The sequence below is a fragment of the Gossypium hirsutum genome, chromosome A05, assembly GCF_007990345.1.
Source record: "Gossypium hirsutum isolate 1008001.06 chromosome A05, Gossypium_hirsutum_v2.1, whole genome shotgun sequence".
Classification (NCBI taxonomy): Eukaryota; Viridiplantae; Streptophyta; class Magnoliopsida; order Malvales; family Malvaceae; genus Gossypium; species Gossypium hirsutum.
This window is the reverse complement of record NC_053428.1, coordinates 49,078,680-49,095,396: the sequence shown is the minus strand read 5'-3', so window position 1 is coordinate 49,095,396 and position 16,717 is coordinate 49,078,680. Positions and strand designations below refer to the sequence as shown.

At 30.8% G+C, this 16,717-nt stretch overlaps 2 long non-coding RNA genes across 2 annotated transcripts; both read left to right on the top strand.

Annotated features, from left to right (window-relative positions):
• The first annotated feature begins 4,538 nt into the window (after positions 1-4,538).
• Positions 4,539-5,804, top strand: LOC107959932 (uncharacterized). Its single transcript, XR_001701017.2, has 2 exons — positions 4,539-5,110; positions 5,465-5,804. It is a non-coding gene; the product is annotated as an uncharacterized lncRNA (long non-coding RNA).
• A 711-nt stretch (positions 5,805-6,515) lies between these two features.
• On the top strand, positions 6,516-11,262 carry LOC121229158 (uncharacterized). The gene is made up of 4 exons (XR_005926789.1): positions 6,516-8,392; positions 8,510-8,694; positions 9,629-9,700; positions 10,682-11,262. It is a non-coding gene; the product is annotated as an uncharacterized lncRNA (long non-coding RNA).
• The last annotated feature ends 5,455 nt before the right edge of the window (positions 11,263-16,717 follow it).

Sequence of the window (16,717 nt, the reverse complement as noted above, 5' to 3'; positions counted from 1 at the left end):
ATTGAGTACAAAAAATGATATAGTAACACTTTCATAATTTTTTTTCCTTTCACTGGTGCGAACTAAAAATTTAACAATTAAATCTTCCATTTTCTCTTATTCCACAAGTCATCAATTTCACATCTCGCATGTTTTATGATACCAATGAAACATTGTAAAAGAACTTAAAACACAAGTATGCTTTATATCAGAGGCTCGTCTGAGCTAATAATGTATAGAGGTGTCAGGTTACCCGTCCAGGCTAAACCTTTATCAACACAATAAAAGCCTGGCCAGGGCTGTATATACATGTAAGGTTACCACTCTAGGCTAAATCTATGTCACATGTATCTTCGAGTCTAAAACAAATGTTGGATCTCATGATGATCAGGAAATAACTTGTAACCATGTGTATGAGTCTTTTTCTAAGTTCATCGGGACACATTCACTTTATAACCTCTTACCTATTCATTTATATCGACAGACTGTCATATTTATGTATAAGCAGATTCATATACGCAAATTGTTCTGTGGACTACCGTATGGAGAATTTCAATGAGGAACCTTGTCACGAAGCTTAGAGAACAATTCTAGCGGATTGTCTTATTTTGCATATACCCATGGCCTTGGAACTTGCTTACATACACGAGGCTTAAGACCTTAGACTTCACATACCAATCATAATTTGATATCTCCTTATTATACTCATCAACCAAATTTGACTTACCAATTTTCCAATTATACAATGAAAAAACAAAGACAAAGAAGATTTAAACAATATTGATAGCATATGAACTTACTTGGTAAAATAGAAATAAACTCAACAACAAAGGTCAATCATACAATATTTCATTTTCCACGGTTGTCTTCTGGTTGGTTTAACGCTTGATCTATAACATATATCCCTCGCCCGCAAAAGCAAACTCGGATTGTGCTAATCCTCCAGTGGCGGGTATGAATTGTCGCGAAGAAAATTGCCTTTGGACTAATAGCGGGGCATATCCAACTCCTCCCCATAATCCGAGTAGTGGCACCCAGTCTTGATCTTCGACTTTGTATAGCAGAACCAAAGGGCGTATCCACGGTGCTCTCCACGTTATATCCTCAGCGTGAAGGTTCTGGAAAACTGAGACCCAATGTTGTTCAGTGACTTCCTTTAGCCATTCTTTCTTGAGATAAGCTTCCAACGGGGCAAATGTTTTTGAAAACATATGAAACGGTGTGCGCTCTACTTTCCAAAAGTGACTCAAGATCCAAACATTGAGCAACTGCACGCATCCAATAAATCGTCCTTCCCTTTTCCTCCGACAACTACTCAGGGATCTGAAGGTCTTGGCTAAGATAGTCGGGACAGGGTTGATTCCTTGTTTTAATCTTTCGAAGAAATCCACCACCGCAACTTCTATGTGTCCAAGGACTTTCGAGAAGATGATCAAACCGTAAATGGCCAAAGCGAATAGATTTACCCTTTTCAACATGTCAGGATGGTTCAGAACCAAATCTCGTAGGGAAGACCATGGAATGCAAATGGTTTCATTCTTCTTCTTTATCTGTTTTTCGGCCCATGCGTCAATCATGTCTGTCAATCTCACTAACTTTTTCTTGAAGGTCATCGGCTTAGGCTCCTTCACATATACTTCATAGAATTGCGCATTTTCAACACGAAGCAAAGCAACGTACTCCTCTATAGTCGGAGTCATATCTTCTCGATTGAAGGTAAAACATTGGTAAGCCGGATCCCAAAATCTAACCATGGCTTGGATCAATCGTTCGTCTACGTTGACAGCAATCAAGTTGGCTATGTCCCCATATCTTTTAGTGAAGATACCCCTAGTGTCTGAGTCCCATTGATTCCAAACCCGAACCAAATTTTCAAGGTAATTCTGGTGAACATTCACAGTTACGTGCTTGGGCAGATTGGCAATATATCCCTCCACTAGACTATCCCCTTTTTCTTTCTGAGTTTTTAGAGACCAGTCCCGAACCACGGTATTCTTCTCGGTTGTTTGTATAATTGACTCTTCCATTAGAAACCTGTTTTTTGGCAATCAATCTCTAGTCAACACCTTCTTAATATGATGCCTATAATGCATGATGCAAAATAAGAACACAGACAAATATCTTGGTTAGTTAACAAATATGAATTACGGAAAATCAAAATAGAAAGTGTAAATGTCAAAGAAATAAAAGGGAAGAGGCGTTTCTCCCATGTACTTATTTTGGTGACTATTAACGGACGGAGGTTCGGCATAACTCTAATTAGGTGGCTCGTACGGTTCACTATATGCGGTTTCGGTTCTACACAGGTACTCAAATTGTCCGTACTGTCATCTACTAAGATTAGTACGAAGCCTCGGTCATAGCCTATCACAGGCTCACGAGTTCAATTCGAGGGATTACATTTACTTATGCCTATGTGGAGGGACAAGTTAACTTACGAAAGCATAAGTCATATGTAATCCGAAAGTATTCACTAGCCTGTGCGGAGGGATGAGTTAACTCACGAAGGCATAGCGTTTACTTTCACTTAAACGGACGAAGCCCGGGTATAGAGCTCATGTTATGCAAAGATGCACGTGCACGATGTGTGGGGAGAAACTCACAAACCTTTCATTTTATTTAAAAAACTACTAAACTAAAACCATAAAACTTAAAGCTGAAAAACAAAAGGACAAAACGAGTTAGAAGAACATTTACAACATAACGCGAATGCGTGACTTTTTGAAAACAAAAATTTGAGGATCACGACTAAATGTTAATTTGAACAAGGAACTTTGAAAATTTTGACAACGCGAGTTTAATTCCAGACAGGACTCTCAAAAAAGGGGTCCTCAGTGGAGTCGCCAGCTGTAGCGATGTAAAAATTTGGCTTTCGGTCGCTAATTGTGGCGATTTAGTAAAAACTTGAAAACTGAAGTTTAATTTTGAAATAAAGTGGGAGTCGCCACCGATCTTTTTCTAGGTGTGATCGGACACCTAATAAATCGTCTTTTTTGAAAAGAAAACTTATTCTTGAAAAAGTGAAGGCCAAATTTGGGGTCTACGTGAAAATTCAGAGAAAAATAGGGTTCAAGAGTCGGTTACGCGCGAGAAAGGTATTAGCACCCTCGCGACGTCCAAAATTGGTATCTTGTTAAACACGCGTTGTCTTGATTTGCAAAAATACGAGTTCAATGTAAGATTTAATCGTGATCCGTTGAAAATACAAGAAATTTTAGTTTTTTTCGATTTTTTAGAAGGGGGTTCCGTCTTTAACACGAGCCGAAAAATTCCATCCAACATAGCGATGAAATCTATGGCTTAATGTTAAATCGATAGATTGCCTTACTTATTAAAAACAAGAATAAGATTTTCGAAATAATGCAAAGCAAATTAATAACTAAAAATAAATAGAAGACAGATCTAGAAGTATATTGAAGCAAATATAAATGTGTCAATAATATTACAAACAATAAAGATGTATGCGATATTAAACGTAATACGAGAATTAAACATGAAATGGAAACGGTGAATGTATATACGTAATAATGATATTAAGAATATGTACGTAATATATATATATAAATAGCAATAGTATTAGAAATATACTATATATAATATTCGCAATATACACATGATATATGAAAAAAACGCTATTAAAAGGTATATACATATACATAATATATAAAAATGCATATACAATATAATGTTAAAATATTTACATAATATATACATACATAATAATAATGTTGAAAACATCTACTAATAATAAACATATACCTAGATGTATTAAAGATGTATACATAAATAAAACACATACTCATATTCATGATAGTAAGGATAAAATATATACATTAGATAGTACCAAATAATATAAAAATTATGGTATTTAAAAGCATATACATGAAATAGTAAAAGAAATATATACAATTAATTAAAAAGATATACATACGCGTGTTACAATACGTACATAGCAATAAAAATACATCATTAAAAGATTTATATACGTACATTTGATAAAGGTGTATACCTAGTGATACTAAAATACATACATAATGTATACCTATATAATATATGAGATGAATATAGAAATATGTACATGGAATAGTATAATAAAAATATAACTAATAATATTGAAAATATATATACATAATACATATAACACATATATGATATATACATATACATAATATATGATAACAATACAAAATGAATTTATTAATATGCTACATAGATACATACGTATATGTGTGTAAATAATAAGGATATTAGAAATACTTAATATATAATATTTGAAATATATGCATAATATAAAAATATATATAATGTAGTATTAAAATATATACACAATATATACATATTAAAAATAATAATAATAAAGAAAACTATTGATAATGCTTCACAAATATATATATATATACTAAAAATATGCATAATAATAGATAAGATATAATATTTAAAGTATACACAATGTATAAAAAATATATATACATAATATAATACATAATATAGACACATTAGAACTAAAAATAATTATTAATAATATTACCTAAATATATTCATATATGTATTAAAGATAATAATAATAATAATAATAATAATAATATTAAGTAGAATAACGAGAAAAAGGTAAAAAAGGGACTAAATTGAATTGGGGAACTAAATTTTGGGTCTAATTTAAAAGAAAATAAGGAGGAAAGGACTTATTAGAACGCGCATGAAACTGTGGGGGGCCAAAAGGGCAATTTGCCTGAAGCATTCAAAACGATGCGCATGGCCAGGGACTAAATTGAAAAGCTCGATAGCATTCAGGGCCGAATTAAAAGCAAGAAAAACCTAATTGAAAATGCATGAAAAATCGGAAGGGCTAAATGCGGAAATTGCCCTTCCGTTTTAAAAAAACACGCAGATCCTAATTGGAGCGGGTCGGTAACCAAAACGACGTCGTTTTTCATTTTAACCAAGGGGGACCAAAACGCACCGTTTTGGTCCCTTAAAAGCCAAAAAAAATTTATATTTCATTTGAAACCGGGGTAAGAAAAAAAAAGAAAAAAAAGGAGAGAAGAGGGGAAGGGGGAGGGAATCTGACCATGGGCCGGTCACCGGTCAAATCGCCGGACCGTCGCCGGCGCCGGCACCGGCACCGGCCACCGTAAAAACTTCTATTTTTTTATTTTCTTAGTATTTTATCTTTTATATTTGTTATATTTGTAATATTTTTCTTTGATTTATATGTTCGAGAATATGAATCCGAAACAGAAGCTAAAATGAAAAAGAATCACCTTATGTTTTCTGCGCTTTTGGGTCTCCGATCTTTGATATTTTTGCTTTTATTTGATGCTATTCTTGCATGTGAATATTGATAGAATCAAAAATTGAATACTTTCTTTTTTTATCTCTGTTTTAATTGCTGAGCGAGAGAGTTACAAAGCTTTTTCCATCGACTTTTATAGCCACTGTATTGTTTTTCTATTAGTTTTTGTCTCTTCCTTCTAATTTCTTGCAGGTGCAGAGGGCGGTGGACGTGACCCTGGGGCAGGTGGCAGAGGCAAGTGGCCGAAAGGTAGGTGGCTGGTGTCCAGTGGAGTGGTTGGGGGCAGAAGGCAAGTGGGGAGCCGAAAATGGGCTAGGGTTTCAGTTGGGCTAGCTTAGGTGGGCTCGGTAGGTTTAGTTTGGGTTTTGGGTCTGGTTGTAAAAGGGTTAGTTTAATGATTGGGGTTTGGGTTATAGAAATGGATTGTAATGGGTTGTTGGGCTAATTTGGGCTCCTACATTCCTCTTTTAAATTTGTGCATTACTAGGGATGAGCAATAAATTAAGTTTAGGTGTGTGGAAACACAAAAATATATGGACTTTTTCAGCACATTTTGAGCTCTAATTCATGCAATTTCCTAGTAAATTTTGTCGAAATTCATACTTTAATTATAAAATAATTAATTTGCACTTAAATTATGAACATATTGAATTTTAATTATTTTATAATAAATTTTCACAAAATTGGTTTATTTTCGACAGTTCTGCACAAAAGATGAAAATTGGCTCGACAGACACCTCGAAAGGCTTGAACCTTGGAGAAACTTTTACATAAAGTGAACCAAGAGCAAGACTGAATATTTTTCCAGCCAAGAATGGCCCAAATGATGATCATTTTATATACTTTATATTTAATTTTTATCCAACTTAATTTAGGTTAAAAATTAATATAAAGCCTAAAGGAGAAAGTGGCCCAGTGTGCTAAGCATTGAAGACTAATCCAACAATCAAATTGACAGCCCAAAACTGTCCCAACAAGCTGACCCAATCAACTTATTTAGCTTATTTGATTACTTGCAAAACAGCCCTCAAAGCTTCCTTAAACTCCACTCAAACCCTCAATTTTTTGTGCTTTTGAATATTTGCCCCAAACTAAATTTAACAAAGTTTGAATTATTCAAACTTGCTCCTGGCCCGCCAAGAGAAAGTGCATGGTTGCTAATTATTTTCTATTGTTAGCAGCCACTCTTACCTATAAATACCCCTTTTTCTACTTCATTCATCACACCTTCATTTCCCACACATCTCTTCTTTCCTCTCTTCCATTTTCCTTTGTTTTCCCATTTCCCTAGTCCATTTGATTGCTGATTTCCCGTCTTGAAAAAGAGCCGCCATCCACCTTTGTTTAGTAACATTTGAAGTGTTCATATATACCTCGGTCAACAGAACGAACAAAGAAGAAAGGGAGCGTATTAGTTTGGCTAAAGAGAAACAGCAGGATTACTTTCTAGTTCCCTTCTCTTTAGATTTTCTTGTTTATGTTATGAGCATGATGATGAATATTTATTGTGTTGTTATTCTTGATTTAATTAAAATGACTTAAATTTTGTTACTTCACTTAAACTTTTATATGCTTATGAAGATTGATTAATTGTTTGAGTTGGCATTGGAAAATGTTCAAGAGATTGGTTAATTTAATAAGTATATATGTGCATTAGCTAACAAATTACCAAATTGTCATGAAATTATTTGTAACAATATGAGCATGAGTTTAGTCATTCTAAGCTAAAGAATGTGATTGATCCAACACAATTATGCCATCTTGATTTAAACCCATCTTTTGAAATCGTGTTTTGAAAGTTTTATTTTTATTTTATTTTATTTTACTTAGTTAAATTTGAAGTTTTAATCAATTCCTCAAAATCAAATATTTTCATTCACCAAATTGTCTTAAATTGCATTTCATAAATATTTTCTTTCACAGTCCTATGGATACAATAACTCGAAATTTACTTGTCACTTTATTACTTGTTGCAATTATATACACGTGCACATTTTCATCTTTTCATTTATCTTATAGTGGGACCATGTATATTAAATAAAATAAAATTATAAGGAACTTTGAAAAGAAAAAAAAAACTCTTCAGGTGGAATTTGAAAAGGGAAATTAAGGCACTAAAATCCCTTTTGAAATTACTCACAAAATTTGAAATTCTCCAAATTTTTTACCAAAATAAGTAAATAAGTAGCTACTTATAGCCATTATAAGGCTAGGTCTTGAAACTTATAGGCCAACTCTTAAGACTTACAAACTAAGTCCCAGTACTTGGTCTTCCAGGTGAGTTTTGAGGACTTACAATCCGAGTCTCAAGACTTGGTTACTAAATTGTCTTGTAAACCTTAAAAACACTTGGAAATACTTGACGAACAACTCAAACATTTGATTAAGAAACACATTAAGTATTTTGTATGCCTTGGTCACTAAATGAATTAGAAAATAAACAACTAAAATTTATTTTAAATATTGTTATATTTACATGAAATTTTTAAAATTCAAATTAATATACAGGTGTGTTTTTTGAGTTAATATATATTTTGATAGTAATTAATGAAGCAAAAAAAGAAAAATAGTGAACACTTGGGGCAATTTGCTAAGTTTTGAACATAGATGGTAAAGAAATAATGATGCATTTAAGAGCAATTTTCATTGTGATCTCGTAACGCATATATAAAGTAATTAAGCCGTAATTGACATCCATCCATCCATTCCTTCTTTCTATTTTGTTCTATTATTCCTAAAATACAAATGTTATTGTTCACATATAGATATCAGATTGAGTAAAAAAAAAAGTATCCAAATATTAAACATCGATACAAATTGTGAATTAAACATATTATTTTTATATTTATTAAAAGTTTCATATTAAAGCAAACAATATCCTATTCATACCTCACTCTACTATATACCTTTAACTCATGTAGTCAAAGTTTATGAGGATTACTCCATCAAGCATTAGTATTAGTTTTTTTTTTTTAACTTTTTTTCTCTTTAATTAAGGGGGAAATGAACAAAACATGGGAAATAAAGAGCAAATTGTAGAAGAAGAAATTGTGTTGAAAATTTACATGCATTGTGAAGGATGTGTTTCAAAGGTTATCAATTGCTTGAAAGGTTTTGAAGGTTAGAAAAATTTCACTACAAAAATTTTAAGGTTTTTTTTCCCTTTTTTTTTTGTAATTAAACATGGTTTGAATTTACAGTCAAATTTAATGTTTGGGGTTTTGTTAATTTGATTAGGGATTGAAGAAGTGAAGACAGATATGAAAAGTAATAGAGTGGTAGTGAAGGGACAAAAGGCTGATCCATTGAAGGCCTTGGAAAGAATTAAGAAGAAATACAGTACAAATGTTGAGCTTATTTCTCCCAAACCAAAAATTATACCTAATGATCACAAAGTACAAGAGCTACCAAGGAAACAAGAGGTAATCATCCCTTTATTTACTTTTCTATTTGATAATTTCTTCTAATTTCATGTTGAATTGGATGAAATGAGTTTTAATAATTTAAATTTTGTTATCAAATCGAGTTTAATTTATCGAATCAAATGAGGTTTTAGGTGTTTAAGAAATTACTTTTATTTATACAAACATATACACATATCTATATTTAATTATTAGCTTAATATATAATTTGGTATTTGAATTTGACATTTTTTTATGTAGTATGCGTGTTATTTTTTGGTTTAATTTAGTACATATATTTGACAAAAATTTATATATTTTGATATTTGATGAAAATTTATAATTAGCTAATAATATGAGCAATTAACTTTTATCAAATTAACCTTAAAACCCAAATTAAATCATATTTATGGGACTGTATTTAGTAAATTAAATATAAAATTAATCAAATTCATAATTACACTAAATTTACTCTATTAATAAAATTGTAAAAAATTCAAACCTAGTAATATTAGTAATTATATTTGTTAACTCATTTGAAAAATTATAAAAAAAATATTATAATGAGGGTGTTTTTGTTCATATTTTCATATAAAAATCAATAAAATCTCATATTTAATACATTATAATTTTAAACTTCAACATTTATCATTTTAGTAGGAAAATATATATACTTTTTTAATAATTACTAAATCATGGTACATTTACGATGTGCGTGAAATATATATAAAAATTAGATATGAGTTAAAATTAAAGTATTAAAGATGTCGAGATTTTTAGTTCAATTCTGATTATGTATACACATTTTCCCCTAAATTATATATAAACTGATAAAAATATTCTCAAAATTATATTGACCGCACTTTTAGAATTTTAACAACTTACTTGATATTTAAAAGAATGCGTGATAATGTAGTATATTTTAAAAAGAATTGAATACTTTATTTTTGTACAGATTAGCTTCAAATCAACATACACTGTGAAGGTTGCGCAAATGATATTAAGAAATGTATAGAGAAAATGAAAGGTAAACTCTTTTTCTCTTTTAATTTACAATTTTAATTATCCAAAAATGTACTTTTTTTTAAAAATTCAAACATTGTGAAAATTTGAGTGTTTAATCATCAACCCTAAATATTAAGTTATTATTTTTTTATTTAAGTTCAACCATCCATTGTATTTAGATTTGTCTATGATCTTACCCGCCAAAAAAGTGAAAGGGTTTTTGTAAAATATATATCTAAAAAATGAGCTTGGGAAAAATATAAGGCTCATTTAGAAAATAGGCTGGGTTTCGAGTAAGGTTTTTTCGGCCATGCCTTTGGCCCGACTAGAATATGAAAAAGAAATCATGCTATTTTTTTTCACTATTATGTTGTTATTATTTTGTTGTTATTGTTTGAATATTGTATAATTTTTATTTTAGAGGCATTTGCTTGTTACTATTTTAGAGGCATTTGCTTGTTAAGTTGCATCTATCTTAGTATTATTTAGGTATACATATTTTTTTAATTTATTTTCAATTTGTTGTGAAACATTTATTTTAATGTTTTTAGTATTTTTGATGTATTATATTTTTTAAAAAAATTATATAAAAAATATAAAAAAATAATACGGGTAGGCCAGAGCTAGGTTTTAGTATTTGTATCCGAACCAAACTTGGACAAAATTTTAGGCCTATTTTTCAGACCGAACCTAGCAAATGGGCCTAACATTTAATTGGGTCTGGCCAAGCCCATAAACACCTCTAATTGATAATTAATTTAATTAAAAAATTCCTTATTATTAAATAGTAATTTGAGTCAAATAAAGTCAAACCGTATTTGAAAGACTCATACTCTTACGAGTCGAGCCTACTAAAACAAGTAAATAGTCGGAACCTGAATAAATCTTACATAAAAAAAAATATATATATATATATAAAGTATTATTTAGATTTGTGTCTATGAATATATAATAAGAGGAAGTCAATAAATAAGAAAATATAATTAATGTTGATGATTATTAGGGATTTTAAACGTGGAAGCAGATATGAAGAAGTCGATGGTGAGGATTACAGGAAGTTTGGATGCATCAAATATTGCTGAAACCATAAGGCGACGACTGGGAAAACATGTTGAAGTTGTGGCAGTGGAATCCAAGGATAAAAAGACAAACAGCAACAAAAAGGGGGAGGAAGAAAAGATTGTAGTGTTAAATTACCCTCCACAATATTCCGCACAAAATATTTGTCCCAATCAAATTTTTAGCAACGAAAATATCTTTTCATGCTCCATAATGTAAATCAACTTGTTGAATTCCGTACTACATTTTTCTCATTAGTTCAAAATAAGGGAGGACTGGATTGTAACCATGGAACATGTTCCCAATAATTTCTTTTCTTTACCTTTCTAGGCATCCGAATGTAGCATTGCTTTCAAGTAATTGTTTCCAAAAGGATTTGGGGGATCCCAATCCATTGCTATGAACATAGGCACTTTGTACTATAATGGGAATTCATTTGCATGTTATTGCACCTCTTCTTTCCGTGGCAGTGAGCAAGTGTGCTAGAGATCCACCTTTTTATGTTAGAAATTGTGCAGCCAATGCTCTTCCCAAATTGATGCACTCATTAGTTTTGGAGAGGATGGTATTTTTCAGCCATTTTCATCCTATTTTGGAAATTTTCCTCTTGTTACTGGATTTAATGTGATGCTATATCATTTAAATTATATTTTATTGCAAGGTATATTGAACAAATTTTATTTAATCTTGTTTACAATTTGATTCATGATTGTTTGAAGTGCTTGAATACTTGGTGTTGTACCCAACTAACTTGTTTGTATATCTTTGAAAAAAGGATTGTATGAAATTATGATTCCACGTCATCCCTATAACTTTTCTTTAGGAGGATAACAAATCAAATTTTTCCTACAGAAAAATATTCAAATCCAACTAATTATAATAAAAATCAGAAGAAAAAATTTAATTTATCATTCTCTTATTGAAAAAGGGAAAATGATAACGTGAATCCTTTCTAGTATATCTTAAGTGATCGGTCAACTTTGAGCCTAGGAAATAATAGCATTTTTGGCTCATATAATGCCATGTTTTAATAAATATTAGTACAACCTAATTTTATATGGGGCATTGATTATCTTGCAAATTCAAGGAGTGGTATGTAACTATTACTTCATAGATTCTACCTCTATTGTTATTAAAAAGAGCTATATTCACAATCAAAATTTTTTTAGAAGAAAAATATTTGTTTCCATAGAAAAAAGCTTTTCAAACTAATGTTATTTGTTGATTTATATTTAATACTTAAATTTATTATTTAAATTAACTAATAAAATAATATTTTTCTGTCATTAAAATATTTATATTGTATTTGTTTCATTAAATTAAATTTTCAGAAAATGAGTTCAGGAAAATTTATCAAACAGTGAAATATTTTACGTAAAATCAACCAAACACTTTAAAATCATATCGTTTTCCAAAAAATCTTACAATTTTTTGGAAATCATTTTCCGGAAACAGTTTTTAGTGAATCAAAAAGACCCTAAATAAAAACTTATGTATTATTATTATTTAGACCACTAACTAGGTTGAAAAATTACTAAACTAATCTTACATATTTGAAATAAGTATATTCTTGTAAGGGTATTTTAATCTTTATACAATTTAAAGAACACCAATATAAAATTTGCCTATTTTAAGATTCAAACACATATCACCATCGTCTATAAATTCTTTTCTTTAATATTTCAACCAAAATTTTATTTTATGGCTTAATGATATATTTGGCCCACCAAATTTACGAAAAAAAAAGTCATTTGATCCATTCAGTTAATTTTTTTACCTTTTTTAGTTCTTAAACTTCCACTATTTATCAAATCACTCCAAAATAGTTAAAAAGTTAATATTGGTTAACTTTGCTGACGTGACATAAATGTGGATTGCCACATTAGCAATTAATTAATTTTTTAAATATAAAAAAACATAAAAAAATTAAATTATTTAAAAAGTATAAACATTAAAAAATATTTTTAAATTTTTAAAAATTAATTAATTGCTTACTCTAACAAATGTTATCTTTTCCATCTATTTTGGGGTGATTTGACAAACAATGCAGGTTTAAATACTAAAAGAGATGAAAAATTAAATGGGGAGATAAAATGACTTTATTGTAAAGTTGGAGGGTCAAGTAAGACATTATTTTATTTTAATATTTTGTACATTTCAATGTTATTACACAAATTGGTTCATCCACATTGTTTGTACACATATAATGTTTATAATCTATGTAACACCCTGATATTTAGGGTCAGAAGTTTTGGAGTTTGTAGTTAGGGTCAGTGAGTAGGTTGAGCAATTGGGTTTGTTTTCGCGTTTTAATGTTAAAATGAGCTTGTTGGTTTGGTAGTAGAGAGTATGTTATAATTAGTGTAGCGACCTAAAAATTGGGCACGGGCGCTAGTCGAAGTAATTATTGAAAATTTGAAAACTGAATCTCGATTTTATTTGAAAAAGGGAGTTGCCACCGATCCTTTTTTATAGGTGTGATCGGATACCTAATAAAATTATTTTAAAACAAAAAGAAGGCCGAATTTAGGTCTACGTGAAAGTCCAGAGAAAAATTGGGGTTCGGGAGTCAGTTACCGCGAGGAAGGTATTAGCACCCTCGCGACGTCCAAAATTGGTATCTCATAAACATGTGTTGACTTGATTTTCAAAATACGAGTTCAATATAATATTTAATCGTGATCCGATTGAAAAATGAGAATTTTTAGTTTTCGATTTTTTAGAAAGGGTGTCCCGTTTTTTAACACAAGCCGACAAATTTCACCCAACATAGCGATGAAATCGATGACTTAATGTTAAAATCGGTACATTGCCTTATTCTTAAAATTAAAATGTAAAAAGTTTCTAAAATGATAGTAAAAATGTAAGAATATTATTGTAAAAAATGCGAATAGTGATGTGAATAATATAAAATATTAAAATATCAAAATATTAGAATAATAATAATTAATATTGACAAATAAAAAAACAAAATAGAAATAAAAAATGTACATAATATATATTAGAAATAACAATGATGTTTAAAAATAATACTATTAATAATACTTCATAAATATGTACATATTATAACCCTTTTTTAGAATAATAATTAAATATACGAAAATAATATTATATACACAAAAAGGTATATATACACTTATGGTGAAATATACGTACTAACATTAATAATAAGTATAATCGGAATAAAAATAAATACAATAATATATACTCAATATGGTATTAAAAATACGTATATGTATAATAGTATTTCGGAGTATGTACATGAGACAATATAAAGTATATACATAGAAATATACAAGAAGTATACAACTAATACCATTAAGAATATATATAATATAAATATAATATATACAATATATACATATGATAAAAACTATTAATATGTACATGTATATCTACATACACATTAAGTAAAAGTACTAGTGCTAACAATATTAATAATAAATATAATAATAGATATATATGCATATAATAGTAAGAAACGGAACATAAAGAAAATATATATATAGCTAAATATAATATAATAATAACAATATATAAAAATAATAGTGATAACAATATTTCATATATAACATGATTAATATTTAAAGCTAAATTAAATAGCAAAATAATATGAAATCCAAGGTAAATACGAAAAATAAATGAAAAAGAAGAGAGAGGGAAGAGAGAAGGGAGGGGGAAGGTAAATCCGGCCAGGGGTCGGTCCCCGGCCGACCGTCGGCCGCCGTCCGTCACCGGCGCCGGCCACCGCACATGGTGGCCGGAAAAGGTAATTTTTTTTAATATTTGTTTTGTATATATATTTTTATTATATCTTTTATTATGATGTATATATATAGATTAATAGATCCAAAAAGGAAAAAAATAAAAAATAAAATAAAAAAGAGTAAAATAAAGAAGATAAAATCACCTTTAGGTATTTTTGAAGATAAATTCTTTGTATTGATCAAAATTCCCTCCTCCCTTACATGATTTTTGAATGGCTTTTTATAGCCATCTTTTACATGATTTTCCATTATTTCTTTTTCTATTTTGTAGGTGGTGGTGGTAGACAATGGATATCAAAAATGGGAGGAAAAATGGGGCAAGTGGGAAAGTGGCTAGGTGGCTAAAGTTTCTTGGTTTTTTTTTGGGGTTAGGTTTTCTTTTTTTTTGGGGGGTTAGGTTTTTTCTTTTTTTGGGGGTTAGGTTTTTTTTTTGGGAGGGCTTAATGGGCTTTTGAATTGGGTTTAATATTTGGGTTTTGTAATGGGTTTGGATAGATGTAAATGGGTCATGGGTTAAGGGTTTTAGTGAGTTTAGAGGTTTGGTTGGGTTTTGATATAATCGGGCCCGGGCAATTTGGGCTTCTACAGCTGCCCCTCTTTGCTCATTGTCGTGCAACGATAATAGAGCAAAGACTTTCAAGGAAGACCAAACTTGCCCGGTCTTGCTAGGTCTTGACTTGCTTTGGAACTCTTCTTGTTTAGTTAGTCCCTTTTCAGTCCACCGCATCTTGTAGCTTTGGTTCAATCCACTGCAAATTCGGAGATATGCCTTGTAGCTTCAATCTGTTCCAATGTAACTTCAAGGATATGAGATTTGTGGCTTCGATCCGCTTCACTGTAACTTCAGAAAGATAAGATCTACAACTTCAATAAGCTCTTCTATCGCTTCAATGAGATAAGGTTTTGGTTGTCTCTTCTGCCACTTTAGAAAGGCAAGATCTGATATCCTCGATCAGCTCCACTGTAACTTCAATTAGCTTCACTGTAACTTCAGGGATATAAAATCTGTGTCTTCGATTAATTCCAGTCTTTATTCTTTACTCGGCATGTGATCCTGAGCTCAATTCATTTTTCGCAATATGAATTGACTCTCTAAAAACAGACATTAAAAACAGAAATTGAAAATAGCTCAGCGTGTGAGCCAAGGCTCAACTCACCTCTCGCAATATGAGTTGATTTTTGAAACTTATCTTGAAAAGCAGATTTTGAAAATACCTCGACATGTGACTCGAGGCTTAACTCACCTTTCGCAATATAAATTGAAAAAATACCACATGTGTGATTTGAAGCTCAACTCACCTCTCGCAATATAAGTTGATTTTTGAAAACAGAAATTGAAATTACCTCAGCGTCTCCCGAGGCTCAACTCACCTCTCGCAATATGAGTTGATTTTTTGAAAAACAAAAAATTGAAAATACCTCAGCATGTCTTGAGGCTCAACTCATTTCTCGCAATATGAGTTGAATTTTGAAAACAGAAATTGAAATTACCTCAGCGTGTCCTGAGGCTCAACTCATTTCTCGCAATATGAGTTGATTTTTTAACAACAGAAATTGAAATTACCTCAGCGTGTCCTGAGGCTCAACTCAACTCTCGCAGTATGAGTTGATTTTTTTAAAGACAAAAATTAAAAATACCTCAACGTGTCTTGAGGCTCAACTCATTTCTCGCAATATGAGTTGAATTTTGAAAACAGAAATTGAAATTACCTCAGCGTGTCCCGAGGCTCAACTCACCTCTCGCAATATGAGTTGATTTTTGAAAACAGAAATTGAAATTACCTCAGCGTCTCCCGAGGCTCAACTCACCTCTCGCAATATGAGTTGATTTTTTTGACAACAGAAATTGAAATTACCTCAGCGCGTCCTGAGGCTCAACTCACCTCTCGCAGTATGAGTTGATTTTTTTGAAACAGAAATAAAAACATCAAAATACCAAAAGATGTCAACTGGTGGAACTCAGATGTCTTTTCCTTTGATTCAGTGCGACTCTTATTCAAGATTTCTTGCTCTACTGGAGTACCTGTATATGCCATGTATGATGTTATCATGATATGCACATGTTTGTCTTAAATGCTTTTATGCCTACATGATTATGCAGTGCTCCTTAAGCATGTTTGTCGTATGTCTATTTAGCCACGATTGTTGAGGATCTGTGTTCATTGCTTTGATTCTCGACTTTCTCTTCAGTCCTTATACCTGTCTTCAAGCTT